The sequence below is a fragment of the Eriocheir sinensis genome, chromosome 64 (genome assembly GCF_024679095.1).
Source record: "Eriocheir sinensis breed Jianghai 21 chromosome 64, ASM2467909v1, whole genome shotgun sequence".
Lineage (NCBI taxonomy): Eukaryota > Metazoa > Arthropoda > Malacostraca > Decapoda > Varunidae > Eriocheir > Eriocheir sinensis.
In genome coordinates this window covers 8563081-8576156 of record NC_066572.1, presented here as the reverse complement: position 1 = coordinate 8576156, position 13076 = coordinate 8563081, and the positions used below count along the sequence as shown (strand labels likewise).

General features: G+C 45.1%; 1 long non-coding RNA gene across 1 annotated transcript in view; it reads left to right on the top strand.

The window, feature by feature from the left end:
• LOC126987380 (uncharacterized) overlaps nt 1-13076 on the top strand; it is a 32443-nt gene that overhangs the window by 917 nt on the left and 18450 nt on the right. The window lies entirely within an intron of this gene.

The window sequence follows — 13076 nt, the reverse complement described above, 5'->3', positions numbered from 1 at the left end:
GGTCTATGTGGGTGTTGAACTTAAGGTTAGTGGAGAGGTGGACACCAAGATACTTGTGTGTGTGGACTGATTCAAGGTCTGAATAATGGAGAGTGTAAGTGTGATGGATGGGGTTGTGAGCTCTGGTGAATCATAACCGTTTGCATTTGTCTGGTCGGAACTGCATCTGCCAGGTGCGCTCCCACCGCTGGAGGGCGTCCAAGTCTTTTGTAGTAGTCTGCAGTCGTCGGCAGACAGTAACAGTGCCAACCCTCACATATGCAACTGAAACGTGGGCCTGGAATGAAAGTCAGAGGTCTAGAGTGCAGGCAGTGGAAATGAGTTATTTGAGGAGTGCTTGTGGTGTGAGTAGAATGGATGGAATGAGTAATGAAAGTGTGTACGAGCGTTTTGGAATGTGTCACAGGGGTGAAGGGAAGAAGTGTGGAGTGGTGGAAGAAGTGAAGCGACAGACTTTAAAGTGGTTTGGCCACATGGAGCGAATGGAGGAGAGTAAGATGACCAGAAGGGTGTATGTGAGTGAGATAGAGGGAGGGAATGCTAGAAAACGACCTCCAGTGAAATGGAGGGATAGGGTGCAAGAGTACGTTAGGGAGAGGGGGGAAAGATCTTTGAGGGACTTTGAGCAGGCAAGGAGGGAGTGTCTAGATAGAGAAAGTTGGAAGCTCTTCTGCCGTGGCCATCCCCTGGTGGGAGCTCCTAGGAGCAGGCGTCGATGAAATGATGATGATGATGATGCAGTCGTCGGTAGTCTTTACTGCCCTAAACAGCAAACTATCGTCGGCAAATAGTCTAGTGGAAGAGTTAGGCGTTGAGAGTGGGAGATGGTAAATGTACAGGAGGAAAAGAAGGTGGCCTTGTGGGGCACTTGAAGAAACAGGGACAGTGCCAGATGAAGATCCGTCAAGAACACGTTGAGTCCGGTTAGTAAGAAATGCAGTGATCCAGTGTAGAATAGGTCCTGAAATACCGTAGTATTTCAATTTTAATGTCAGTCTTTTGTGTGGGACTTTGTCGAAGGGTTTGGCAAAATCTAAAATAATGGCGTTAACTTGTTTGATGTCACGTCGGTCAAGTAGCCTCGTGAGTTGCGATTCACATGAGCGTTTGGGTCGAAAGCCGTGTTGTGAGTCAGTAAAGATGTTGTTTGTGTCAAGGTGATTCATTATGTGTTTGTGTATTATGTGTTCGAAAATTTTGTGAGTGAGATGGGGCGATAATTGGCTGGGTCAGTCCGGTCACCTGTCATTAGCAATGGATTAATGTTTGCCAAAAGCCAGTCAGAGGGTAATGAGGTGGATGATAGGGATTGGGTGTATATGTGTAGTGCGGCAACTATGCCTGATGAACGAGCCTCCCATAACCCACTTAGCCAGCGGGGTACCTCTTTGGCCGACTCGGTAAGGAGTGGTTCTTCCGTCACGCTGGTCGCGGGTTCAATCCTAGGCAGCCGGGGAATACCCTCTCCTTGTTGTGATTAATTTCTCGTGTGTTTCGATACACGCAGAGGACGTGTGGGACCGAAAGAGTAATGGAGAAAGAGAATAGAAAATCTCGTCATTAAATATGGCCTGCAGGATGGGGGCAAGGATGGGGGCAAAGGATTTTAGGACGAAGGCAGGAATGTTGTCGGGGCCAGTGGATTTAGTTGTGTCGAGTCCTTCCAGTAATTTCTGTATTCCGTTAGTCGTGATGTCAAGGGGGGCTATCGGGAGGAAGGGGCTGTGTGGCATGTTTGGTGTCAGGTTGTGTTCTTGTGTGTATACCGATTGGAAGTGTGTGGTGAGTCTTTGTGCTTTGTGTTGTGGGCTGGTTACTAATGTGTTAGTGTTGTCTTTCAGTGATGTAATCGTGTTAGTGTCGTGTTTGCGCGTTTTAAGGAATTTAAAAAAAGTTTATTTTGTTATTTCTTACGTTGTCTGCGAGGTAAGTTGCGATGTGTTTGCGTTCCGCTAATTTTATGCTTTTGGCAAATGTCTTTTGGTGGCTTTTGTAGGCGGTCCAGTTATCTGTTGTGTTGTATGTCTGCGCGCGTCTGTAGAGTCTTTGTTTCTTGCGATGTTGTCTGCGTAGATCCCTGGAAAACAAGGGGAGTGTGTACCTACTAGAAATTGTATTTTTGTGGTATGTGTCTGTTCATAAGAGTCGTGTATGGTGTGTTTCAGGTTGTTCCAGTTGGTGGACAGAAGTCTTGTGTGTGTGTGTGGTATGTGTCTGTTGATAAGAGTCGTGTATGGTGTGTTTCAGGTTGTTCCACTTGGTGGACAGAAGTCTTGTGTGTGTGTGTGTGTGTGTGTGTGTGTGTGTGTGTGTGTGGTATGTGTCTGTTGATAAGAAACGTGTATGGTGTGTTTCAGGTTGTTCCACTTGGTGGACAGAAGTCTTGTGTGTGTGTGTGTGTGTGTGTGTGTGTGTGTGTGTGTGTGTGTGTGTGTGTGTGTGTGTGTGTGGTATGTGTCTGTTCATAAGAGTCGTGTATGGTGTGTTTCAGGTTGTTCCAGTTGGTGTGTGTGTGTGTGTGTGTGTGTGTGTGTGTGTGTGTGTGTGTGTGTGTGTGTGTGTGTGTGTGTGTGTGTGTGTGTCTGTTCATAAGAGTCGTGTATGGTGTGTTTCAGGTTGTTCCAGTTGGTGGACAGAAGTCTTGTGTGTGTGTGTGTGTGTGTGTGTGTGTGTGTGTGTGTGTGTGTGTGTGGTATGTGTCTGTTCATAAGAGTCGTGTATGGTGTGTTTCAGGTTGTTCCAGTTGGTGGACAGAAGTCATGTGTGTGTGTGGTATGTGTCTGTTCATAAGAGTCGTGTATGGTGTGTTTCAGGTTGTTCCAGTTGGTGGACAGAAGTCTTGTGTGTGGGTCTGTCGCAAAAAAGTCAGTGCTGAAAGCAGTTGGTCTTGTTTGATCATGTCTAAGTCAGCCCTTGAATAAAGGAATATCTGTCTGGGTGTCTGTTTATGTCTAATCGGTCGGAGGTCAGCGTCAATGATTAGTATGTCATGGTCACTAAGTCCGCCTCCGTGGTCTAGTGGTCAGCGTGCCTGGCTTCTACTCCCGCGGGCCCAGGTTCGAATCCCGGCCCGGGCAGTCGGCGTGCAGCTCACCTAGCTGTTCATCCTCCCTTTTGGGTTGGTCGATAAATGGGTACCTGGGGAAACCCGGGGAAGGTAAACTGTGGTAACCCGGATGTCACACTGGCCCCGTGTACCGGGGTAATGGGCCCCCTCCCACCACAGGCTCAAGGGCCAATGTTACGGAGATGAGCACCGAGGCCACGCGCTGCTACAGCGTATGCCCCCAACTTTACCTTACTAAGTCCTGGAACAACCTGAGTGTTTGCTATGTAAAGAATGTTGTTGGTGAGAAAAAGGTCAAGTGTGTGTGCTGTGGTCAAAGGACCACCGTGGCCAGCGGGGCGCGTTACCGTATGTGTTCGTGTTGGCTGGAGTACTGTTTGTGAGTGAAAATGTATTTATGACGTCAATGAATGTGTCGTGTAGTTGGCGTCTGTTTGTGTGGGGAATAACGGGGTTGGGGCGTCAGCATCGGGAGGATCAAATGGGGATATTGCAGTCCAGTCAATGTCGGGGAGGTTGAAATCACCCGTGATCCAGATGTGTTTGTCTGCCTGTATGCGTGAAAGAGAAATTTGAAGGTTGTGTAAATAGTCTGCATTAGTAGAAGGCGGTCTGTAAAAAGCAGCAATAAGAAGAGATTTACAGTTGAAGGTTTGTAACTGGACCCAGGGGATTTCGCAGTCTGTGTCAAGGGCAGGCCTGTGCTGTCTGTCGGGCGGTCCTTACGAAAAGCGGTCATATACTAAAGGGGGAGGAAAAGCCCTACTGTCACCGCAGGAGTCAACCAAGTCTCACTCAGTCCCTACTATTATGTCGGGGTTATGTGAGGTGATTAGATGGTGTAATTGGGCTATTTTGTTTTTGATACTACGGAAATTAATTGTCAATAGTCGGAGGGAAGTGTGGCTATGACGTGATGGTTGTTGACGTAAAGGGAGAGGTGAAGATGGTGATGATGAAATAGAAGAAACAGAAGGGAGTGAAGAAGTAGAGGAGGGAGGTGAAACGGGAGGCGATGAGCGAAGGGAGGAAAAGGAAAAAGGGACTGCCCCGGTCTCTCTCTCTCTCTCTCTCTCTCTCTCTCTCTCTCTCTCTCTCTCTCTCTCTCTCTCTCTCTCTCTCTCTCTCTCTCTCTCTCTCTCTCTCTCTCTCTCTCTCTCTCTCTCTCTCTCTCTCTCTCTCTCTCTCTCTCTCTCTCTCTCTCTCTCTCTCTCTCTCTCTCTCTCTCTCTCTCTCTCTCTCTCTCTCTCTCTCTCTCTCTCTCTCTCTCTCTCTCTCTCTCTCTCTCTCTCTCTCTCTCTCTCTCTCTCTCTCTCTCTCTCTCTCTCTCTCTCTCTCTCTCTCTCTCTCTCTCCTCTCTCTCTCTCTCTCTCTCTCTCTCTCTCTCTCTCTCTCTCTCCTCTCTCTCTCTCTCTCTCTCTCTCTCTCTCTCCTCCTCACTCTCCACATATTTCTAAGCCCTTCCCCTCACTCAGCTTACCTCACATCCTATTTACCCATCCTTTCACCCACCTTACCTCGCTTCTTTCTTAACCTTTCTTGTTCTCACACACCTCACTCACCTCACATCCCTTCCTACTCTCCTCTCTCCCACTTACCTCCTTTCCCAAACTCCCTCTCACTCATCTCACCTATTTCCTAACCTCCTTGATCTCACACACCTCACTCCGCCTCCCTTTCCCCTCTTTACTCACCTCACATCCCTTCTCTCCTCCTCTCTCCCACCTCACCTATTTCCTAACCCTCCTTGATCTCACACCTCACTCACCGCCTCTCTTTCCCCTCTTTACTCACCTCACATCTCTTCCTACTCCTCCTCTCTGCCACCTCACCTATTTCCTAACCCTCCTTGATCTCACACACCTCACTCCGCCTCCCTTTCCCTTCTTTACTCACCTCACATCCCTTCCCTACTCCTCCTCTCTCCCACCTCACCTATTTCCTAACCCTCCTTGATCTCACACACCTCTCTTTCCCCCCTTTACTCACCTCACATCCCTTCCTACTCCTCCTCTCTCACTTTTCCTCCATTACTAAACTACCTCTCACACCTCACCCCTTTCCTAATCCCTTCACTCTGTGTTTTATCTCTTTCATTTCAGCTAAGATGGCGCCTAAGAAGTGCAGTACTTGTAACAGTAGCTTCTCAGCTCACTTTTTACAGGGCGTTCTGCTGTCTGTCGACTGTGTCTGTCCAGGCAGCATCTCGAGACAAGACTGCAGGAGCAGGAAGAGAAGATGGAAGAAGGCCAGAATAAAATAATAGAGCTTTCTCTCACCAGGCAGCATCTCGAGACAAGACTGCAGGAGCAAGAAGAGAAGATGGAAGCAGGTCAGAATAAAATAATAGAGCTTTCTCGCACTGTTGCCTCCTTGCAGGAATTCATCCAGGCTAACGTTGCTGTGGTGCCAAACCCTTCTCCAACTGACCCCTTGCCCTCAGCGGTACCGTCGACACCAGCGGACAACACCACGCAACGGGAGGATGCTAGTGGCACCGACCATGATGGCTTCACCGTCGTGAATGGAGGAGCCAAACCAGCCAGACAAGCGATTTATCCTGTTCATTGCTTCAACAGGTTTGCCATTCTGGAGGAGGAGGACGAGCAGGAGAGCACCTTCCTGGTGGGTGACTCCATGATTCGCCAGCAGGTCGTTGAGTTCTGCGGCAGAGTTCCTCGTCGAAGACGGAACTATTGCTATCCTGGTGCTGGGATCGACGACATAACTGCTGCTCTTGAGGAGATCTCCCCCCAGGCTACTAATGATTCACTGTTTGTTATTCACACAGGTACGAACGACGTCACCACGACCCGGTCTGAGGAACTCCTGGAGAAGTACCGTAGGCTCATCCAGCAGTATAAGACTAAATCCCTAACATTTTGATTTCAGGAGTTCTACCACGGACTTGGGCGGAGAGCGACTTTTCAGTAAGGCCTTCAGCCTAAACAACCGCTTACAGACTCTTTGTAGGGAGCTTGACGTGGAGTTCCTAAACGCATGGGACAATTTCTATGGACAAAATGAGCTCTTTCACAGGGACGGATTGCACCTTTCTCCCATCGGGGCAGCCAGACTCGGAAGGCTCCTCAACGAAGCAGTGCGTGTCATCCGAACAAAAAACGAGTCACGGCCACGTCCTCCACCCTGCCCGTGTAAATAGACGCCGTGCATCACAACAAACCCGTAACCGTGATCCCGCAAGTACCACCACCTCTATTACCAAGCCTCTAGATAACTTAAAAATCCTTAGTTTCAATGCGCGTAGCCTAAGAAACAAATTTGATGAACTGAGATGTCTTGCTTTAACAGAAAATTTTGACATAATTGCTATAACCGAAACATTTATCGACACCACAAATATTGATTTAAGTTCCGAATACAACATAGATGGCTACAGACTCTTCAACAAAGATCGTGTAAACCGTAGAGGCGGTGGCGTCGCCCTTTATGTCAAAAGCTATTTGCAACCCACTGACAAAACACCGGGAAACAGTAACGTTGAACATTTGTGCGTGCGAGTAAACATTGCTTATGTCAACTTAAATATAACTGACACCTAAAGACCACCCTGGCAATCACGAGATGACGACCTTGAAATGTACAGCGTCTTAATGCAGTCACATAATAACAGCGACTCACTGATATTAGGAGACTATAAAATCCACCATATCGACTGTGAGACACTGTCAGGTACAGAAGGCGAGTCACATAGAATGATCGAATTTCTAGAAGAAAATTATCTAAGCCAAATGGTTTCTGAGCCAACTCGACAAAATAATATACTCGACCTTGTTATAACAACCCAAGATAACCTAGTCAGTAGTGTCACGGTAGGAGAACACCTCGGTTCTTGCGATCATAAATTAGTGCGCGTCGACATTAAAGCTCAATCGTCAGTGACTGAAAATAAAGTAAAGGTGCCCAATTTCAAAAGAGCTAACTTCGTAGAAATCCGACAAAATCTAACAGAAATACAACTATCAGATGACGGCAACGTAGAGGAAGCCTGGCTAAGCCTTAAAAATCACTTACTCACTCAGCAGAACACATTCGTCCCCTTGTGCGAGAAGCGAATTAACACTAATAAAGCCCACCGTGGTTTAATAGCGAAATTAAACAATCAGTCAATGAGAGAAAATTGTTTTACAGGTTAAAGAAAGAACAAAGCACGCCCGAGAACATTAGACTTTATAATGATGCCAGGCGACGAGTAAAAAGACTAGTAGGTCAGGCAAAGCGTAGATACGAAGAAAATATTGCAGCCAACTGTAAAAATAATCCGAAATCTTTCTTCAGTTACATAAACAACAGAAAGGCGATTAAAAGTGGTATTGGACCTTTAACAAACAGCGACGGTGCACTAGTGACTGACAGCCAACACATTGCAAACCTCTTAAACAATTACTTTTCCTCGGTGTTTAATACTAACAGTCTTCCTCTCGCTACCACCAACACCAGTACTATTGTAAATCTCGAGCATGCATTGCCTAATTTTGAAATAACAACCGATGAAGTCCTTAAAGCTCTCCATTCACTTAAAACAAATAAAAGTCCTGGACCTGACAAAGTATATCCAACTCTGCTGAAAGAAACAAAGAGCGAAATACTCTCCTCCCTCACAACCGTATTCAATATGTCCTTGCGACAAGGCATCGTCCCTTCAGATTGGAAAAAGGCTAACGTGACACCGATTTTCAAGAAAGGAGACAAAAAGTACCAGGTAATTACAGGCCCATTAGTCTAACTTCGGTTGTAGGTAAGCTACTTGAGGGCATAATTAGAGACAAAATTGTGAATTACCTTGAAAGCCACTCATTGATTGGGGACTCACAACATGGCTTCCGAAACAAAAGATCCTGCCTATCAAACCTATTAACCTTTATAACGACCTCTTCACTGTTTATGACGTAACCAAATCACTGGACGTAGTCTATCTTGATTTCAGAAAGCGTTTGATAAAGTCCCGCATCATAAATTACTTTACAAATTAAAGCAAATAGGTATTGACGGTCAAGTAAACCAATGGATCGCGAATTGGTTGAGCAACAGACAACAAAGAGTAGTGATCGACGGATTTAACTCAGAGTGGGCGCCTGTCACTAGTGGCGTCCCTCAGGGCTCGGTCCTTGGCCCAGTGCTCTTCATTATTTACATCAACGACGTGGATGTTGGACTCAATAACCGCATTAGTAAATTTGCAGACGACACAAAGATTGGCAACTCGGTTCTCACTGACGAAGACAGGCAAAGCCTCCAAGAGGATTTGCACAAAATTTCAGCTTGGTCGGATAGATGGGAGATGCCCTTTAACGTAGACAAGTGCCAGGTCCTTCAAGTTGGAACGAGGAATAAGAAGTTCGAATACGAAATGCGCGGCGTTAAACTCAAAAGCGTTCAATGCGTCAAAGACTTGGGGTCAAAATCGCGTCAAACCTCAAATTCTCACAGCAATGCATCGATGCAGCAAATAAAGCGAACAGAATGTTGGGCTTCATTAAAAGAAACTTTGTATTCAAGAATAAAGATGTAATACTCCCGCTCTACAACAGTTTAGTCAGACCCCACTTGGAATATGCGGTACAGTTTTGGTCTCCCCACCATGCAAAGGATATTGCTAAATTAGAAGGTGTTCAGCGTCGGGCAACGAAAATGATCCCTTCCTTGCGCAACAAATCCTATGAAGAAAGGCTTTCTACCCTTAACATGTTCTCTCTTGAGAAACGTCGCCTCCGAGGAAAACTGATCGAATGTTTTAAAATACTTAATGGTTTCACGAATGTAGACAGATCAACATTGTTTATGATCGATGACACTTTGCGCACGAGGAACAATGGCGTAAAACTCAGATGTAGACAAGTAAATTCAGACTGCACCAAATTTTTCTTCACCAACGTTGTAGTGCGAGAATGGAATAAGCTCCCATCATCAGTGGTCCAGTGTAACACGATTGACTCCTTCAAAAATAAGCTCGACCGTCACTTCCTTCAACTTAATATCAACTAGAGTAGAAATGCAACGTTTTGGAGTCTTCTGATTAATGTAAAATCACTTAGGTTTAAGGACAGACCACCAAGTCTGGACCATGGGGTGTGTGTGGTGTGTTTTTATATTTATATCTATGTATATCTCTCTCTCTCTCTCTCTCTCTCTCTCTCTCTCTCTCTCTCTCTCTCTCTCTCTCTCTCTCTCTCTCTCTCTCTCTCTCTCTCTCTCTCTCTCTCTCTCTCTCTCTCTCTCTTCTCTTCTCTCTCTCTCTTCTCTTCTCTCTCTCTCTTCTCTTCTCTCTCTCTCTCTCTCTCTCTCTCTCTCTCTCTCTCTCTCTCTCTCTCTCTCTCTCTCTCATAATAGGACAGTATATTATGGGTATGTCAATATAGTTTGTTGTTGGAGGTGTGCAGCAAAGGAGAAGGGAGGAGCCTGCCATCACAACCCCATGGAAATACATACTATGGGTCGTATTTTAAAACATTTCGCCGCCCAAGTTCACATATTTGACAAGGCTTTCGTATGATTTGACGGCATTTCCATCAGTAGTTTCATGACCCTGGTGGTAGTTTGATCCTTCCTCAGTAGCATGAACTTCAAAGAAACACTCATTAGGACCCGATTCATCCATTCTTTGACCTTTAGAAATAGTCAATGTGAGAAGCGAAGGTGCCTTGTGATACCGCCCTATATAGTGTGATGGTACAACTATTAACATGCTTTGTGCTAACGACCGGCATGGCTTCCGTTTTGAGGTGTCCGCGGGTGTACGCCAGCAGCATCATGTCCACCCATCATATCTCTACTTACCATCGTTGTCTGCACTGACCTTTTAATACATCCCACAACCTCCCTCTCCGTATTCCTGTCGCCCCTCCCCTGTGATTTATTTATTTATATATTGTTTACTTGCATTTTCTTTTACCTACTTGCCCTACTTGGATCGTGACCCCCACCCTTACCCCTTGCCGACCCCTGCCACCCCTGTAAATGACCACGCCTCATGAACAGCGATGACGGTCGTTACCACAAACCGCCCTGCCATACTTAGCATATACTTTCTGCATCATCTTCCACTCAAATTCCCTTCCTTTCCACTCAAATTCCCTTCCTTTCCACTCAAATTCCCTTCCTTTCCACTCAAATTCCCTTCCTTTCCACTCAAATTCCCTTCCTTTCCACTCAAATTCCCTTCCTTTCCTCCACTCAAATTCCCTTCCTTTCCACTCAAATTCCCTTCCTTTCCACTCAAATTCCCTTCCTTTCCTCCACTCAAATTCCCTTCCTTTCCACTCAAATTCCCTTCCTTTCCACTCAAATTCCCTTCCTTTCCACTCAAATTCCCTTCCTTTTCACTCAAATTCCCTTCCTTTCCACTCAAATTCCTTCCTTTCCTCCTCAAATTCCCTTCCTTTCCCACTCAAATTCCTTCCTTTCACTCAAATTCCTTCCTTTCCACTCAAATTCCTTCCTTTCCTCCTCAAATTCCCTTCCTTTCCTCCTCAAATTCCTTCCTTTCCACTCAAATTCCTTCCTTTCCTCAAATTCCTTCCATTCCACTCAAATTCCCTTCCTTTCCACTCAAATTCCCTTCCTTTCCTCCACTCAAATTCCCTTCCTTTCCTCCACTCAAATTCCCTTCCTTTCCTCCACTCAAATTCCCTTCCTTTCCACTCAAATTTCCTTCCTTTCCTCCACTCAAATTCCCTTCCTTTCCATTCAAATTCTCTTCCTTTCCACTCAAATTCTCTTCCTTTCCTCCACTCAAATTCCCTTCCTTTCCTCCTCAAATTCCCTTCCTTTCCACTCAAATTCCCTTCCTTTCCACTCAAATTCCTTCCTTTCCTCCACTCAAATTCCTTCCTTTCCACTCAAATTCCTTCCTTTCCACTCAAATTCCCTTCCTTTCCTCAAATTCCCTTCCTTTCCACTCAAATTCCTTCCTTTCCTCAAATTCCTTCCTTTCCACTCAAATTCCTTCCTTTCCTCAAATTCCTTCCTTTCCTCAAATTCCTTCCTTTCCTCAAATTCCTTCCTTTCCTCCTCAAATTCCTTCCTTTTCCACTCAAATTCCTTCTTCCTTTCCTCAAATTCCTTCCTTTCCACTCAAATTCCTTCCTTTCCTCAAATTCCTTCCTTTCCTCAAATTCCTTCCTTTCCTCAAATTCCCTTCCTTTCCACTCAAATTCCCTTCCTTTCCACTCAAATTCACTTCCTTTCCACTCAAATTCACTTCCTTTCCTCCTCAAATTCCCTTCCTTTCCTCAAATTCCCTTCCTTTCCACTCAAATTCCTTCCTTCCACTCAAATTCCTTCCTTTCCTCAAATTCCCTTCCTTTCCACTCAAATTCTTCCTTTCCTCAAATTCCTTCCTTTCCACTCAAATTCCCTTCCTTTCAACTCAAATTCGATTCCTTTCCACTCAAATTCCCTTCCTTTCCACTCAAATTCTCTTCCTTTCCACTCAAATTCTCTTCCTTTCCTCAAATTCCTTCCTTTCCACTCAAATTCCTTCCTTTCCACTCAAATTCCTTCCTTTCCACTCAAATTCCTTCCTTTCCACTCAAATTCCTTCCTTTCCTCAAATTCCTTCCTTTCCACTCAAATTCCCTTCCTTTCCTCAAATTCCTTCCTTTCCACTCAAATTCCTTCCTTTCCTCAAATTCCTTCCTTTCCACTCAAATTCCCTTCCTTTCCTCAAATTCCCTTCCTTTCCACTCAAATTCCTTCCTTTCCACTCAAATTCCTTCCTTTCCTCAAATTCCTTCCTTTCCTCAAATTCCTTCCTTTCCTCAAATTCCTTCCTTTCCTCAAATTCCCTTCCTTTCCACTCAAATTCCTTCCTTTCCACTCAAATTTCCTTCCTTTCCACTCAAATTCCCTTCCTTTCCTCCAAATTCCTTCCTTTCCTCAAATTCCTTCCTTTCCACTCAAATTCCTTCCTTTCCACTCAAATTCCTTCCTTTCCACTCAAATTCCTTCCTTTCCTCAAATTCCTTCCTTTCCTCAAATTCCTTCCTTTCCTCCACTCAAATTCCTTCCTTTCCTCAAATTCCTTCCTTTCCTCAAATTCCTTCCTTTCCACTCAAATTCCTTCCTTTCCTCCACTCAAATTCCTTCCTTTCCACTCAAATTCCTTCCTTTCCTCAAATTCCTTCCTTTCCTCTTCCTTTCCACTCAAATTCCTTCCTTTCCTCCACTCAAATTCCCTTCCTTTCCTCAAATTCCTTCCTTTCCACTCAAATTCCCTTCCTTTCCTCCAAATTCCTTCCTTTCCACTCAAATTCCTTCCTTTCCTCAAATTTCCTTCCTTTCCACTCAAATTCCCTTCCTTTCCACTCAAATTCCTTCCTTTCCTCAAATTCCTTCCTTTCCTCAAATTCTTCCTTTCCACTCAAATTCCTTCCTTTCCACTCAAATTCCTTCCTTTCCTCAAATTCCTTCCTGTCCATTCAAATTCCCTTCCTTTCCACTCAAATTCCCTTCCTTTCCACTCAAATTCCTTCCTTTCCACTCAAATTATCTCCTTTTCCACTCAAATTCCTTCCTTTCCTCAAATTCCTTCCTTTCCACTCAAATTCCTTCCTTTCCTCAAATTCCTTCCTTTCCTCAAATTCCTTCCTTTCCACTCAAATTCCTTCCTTTCCACTCAAATTCCTTCCTTTCCTCCTCAAATTCCTTCCTTTCCCTCAAATTCCCTTCCTTTCCACTCAAATTCCCTTCCTTTCCACTCAAATTCCCTTCCTTTCCACTCAAATTCCCTCCCTTTCCACCCAAATTCTTTCCTTTTCACTCAAATTCCCTCCTTTTCCACTCAAATTCCCTTCCTTTCCACTCAAATTCCTTCCTTTTCCACTCAAATTCCCTTCCTTTCCACTCAAATTCCCTTACTTTCCTCAAATTCCCTTCCTTTCCTCCACTCAATTACCTTCCTTTCCACTCAAATTCACTTCCTTTCCTCAAATTCCTTCCTTTCCTCAAATTCCCTTCCTTTCCACTCAAATTCCTTCCTTTCCACTCA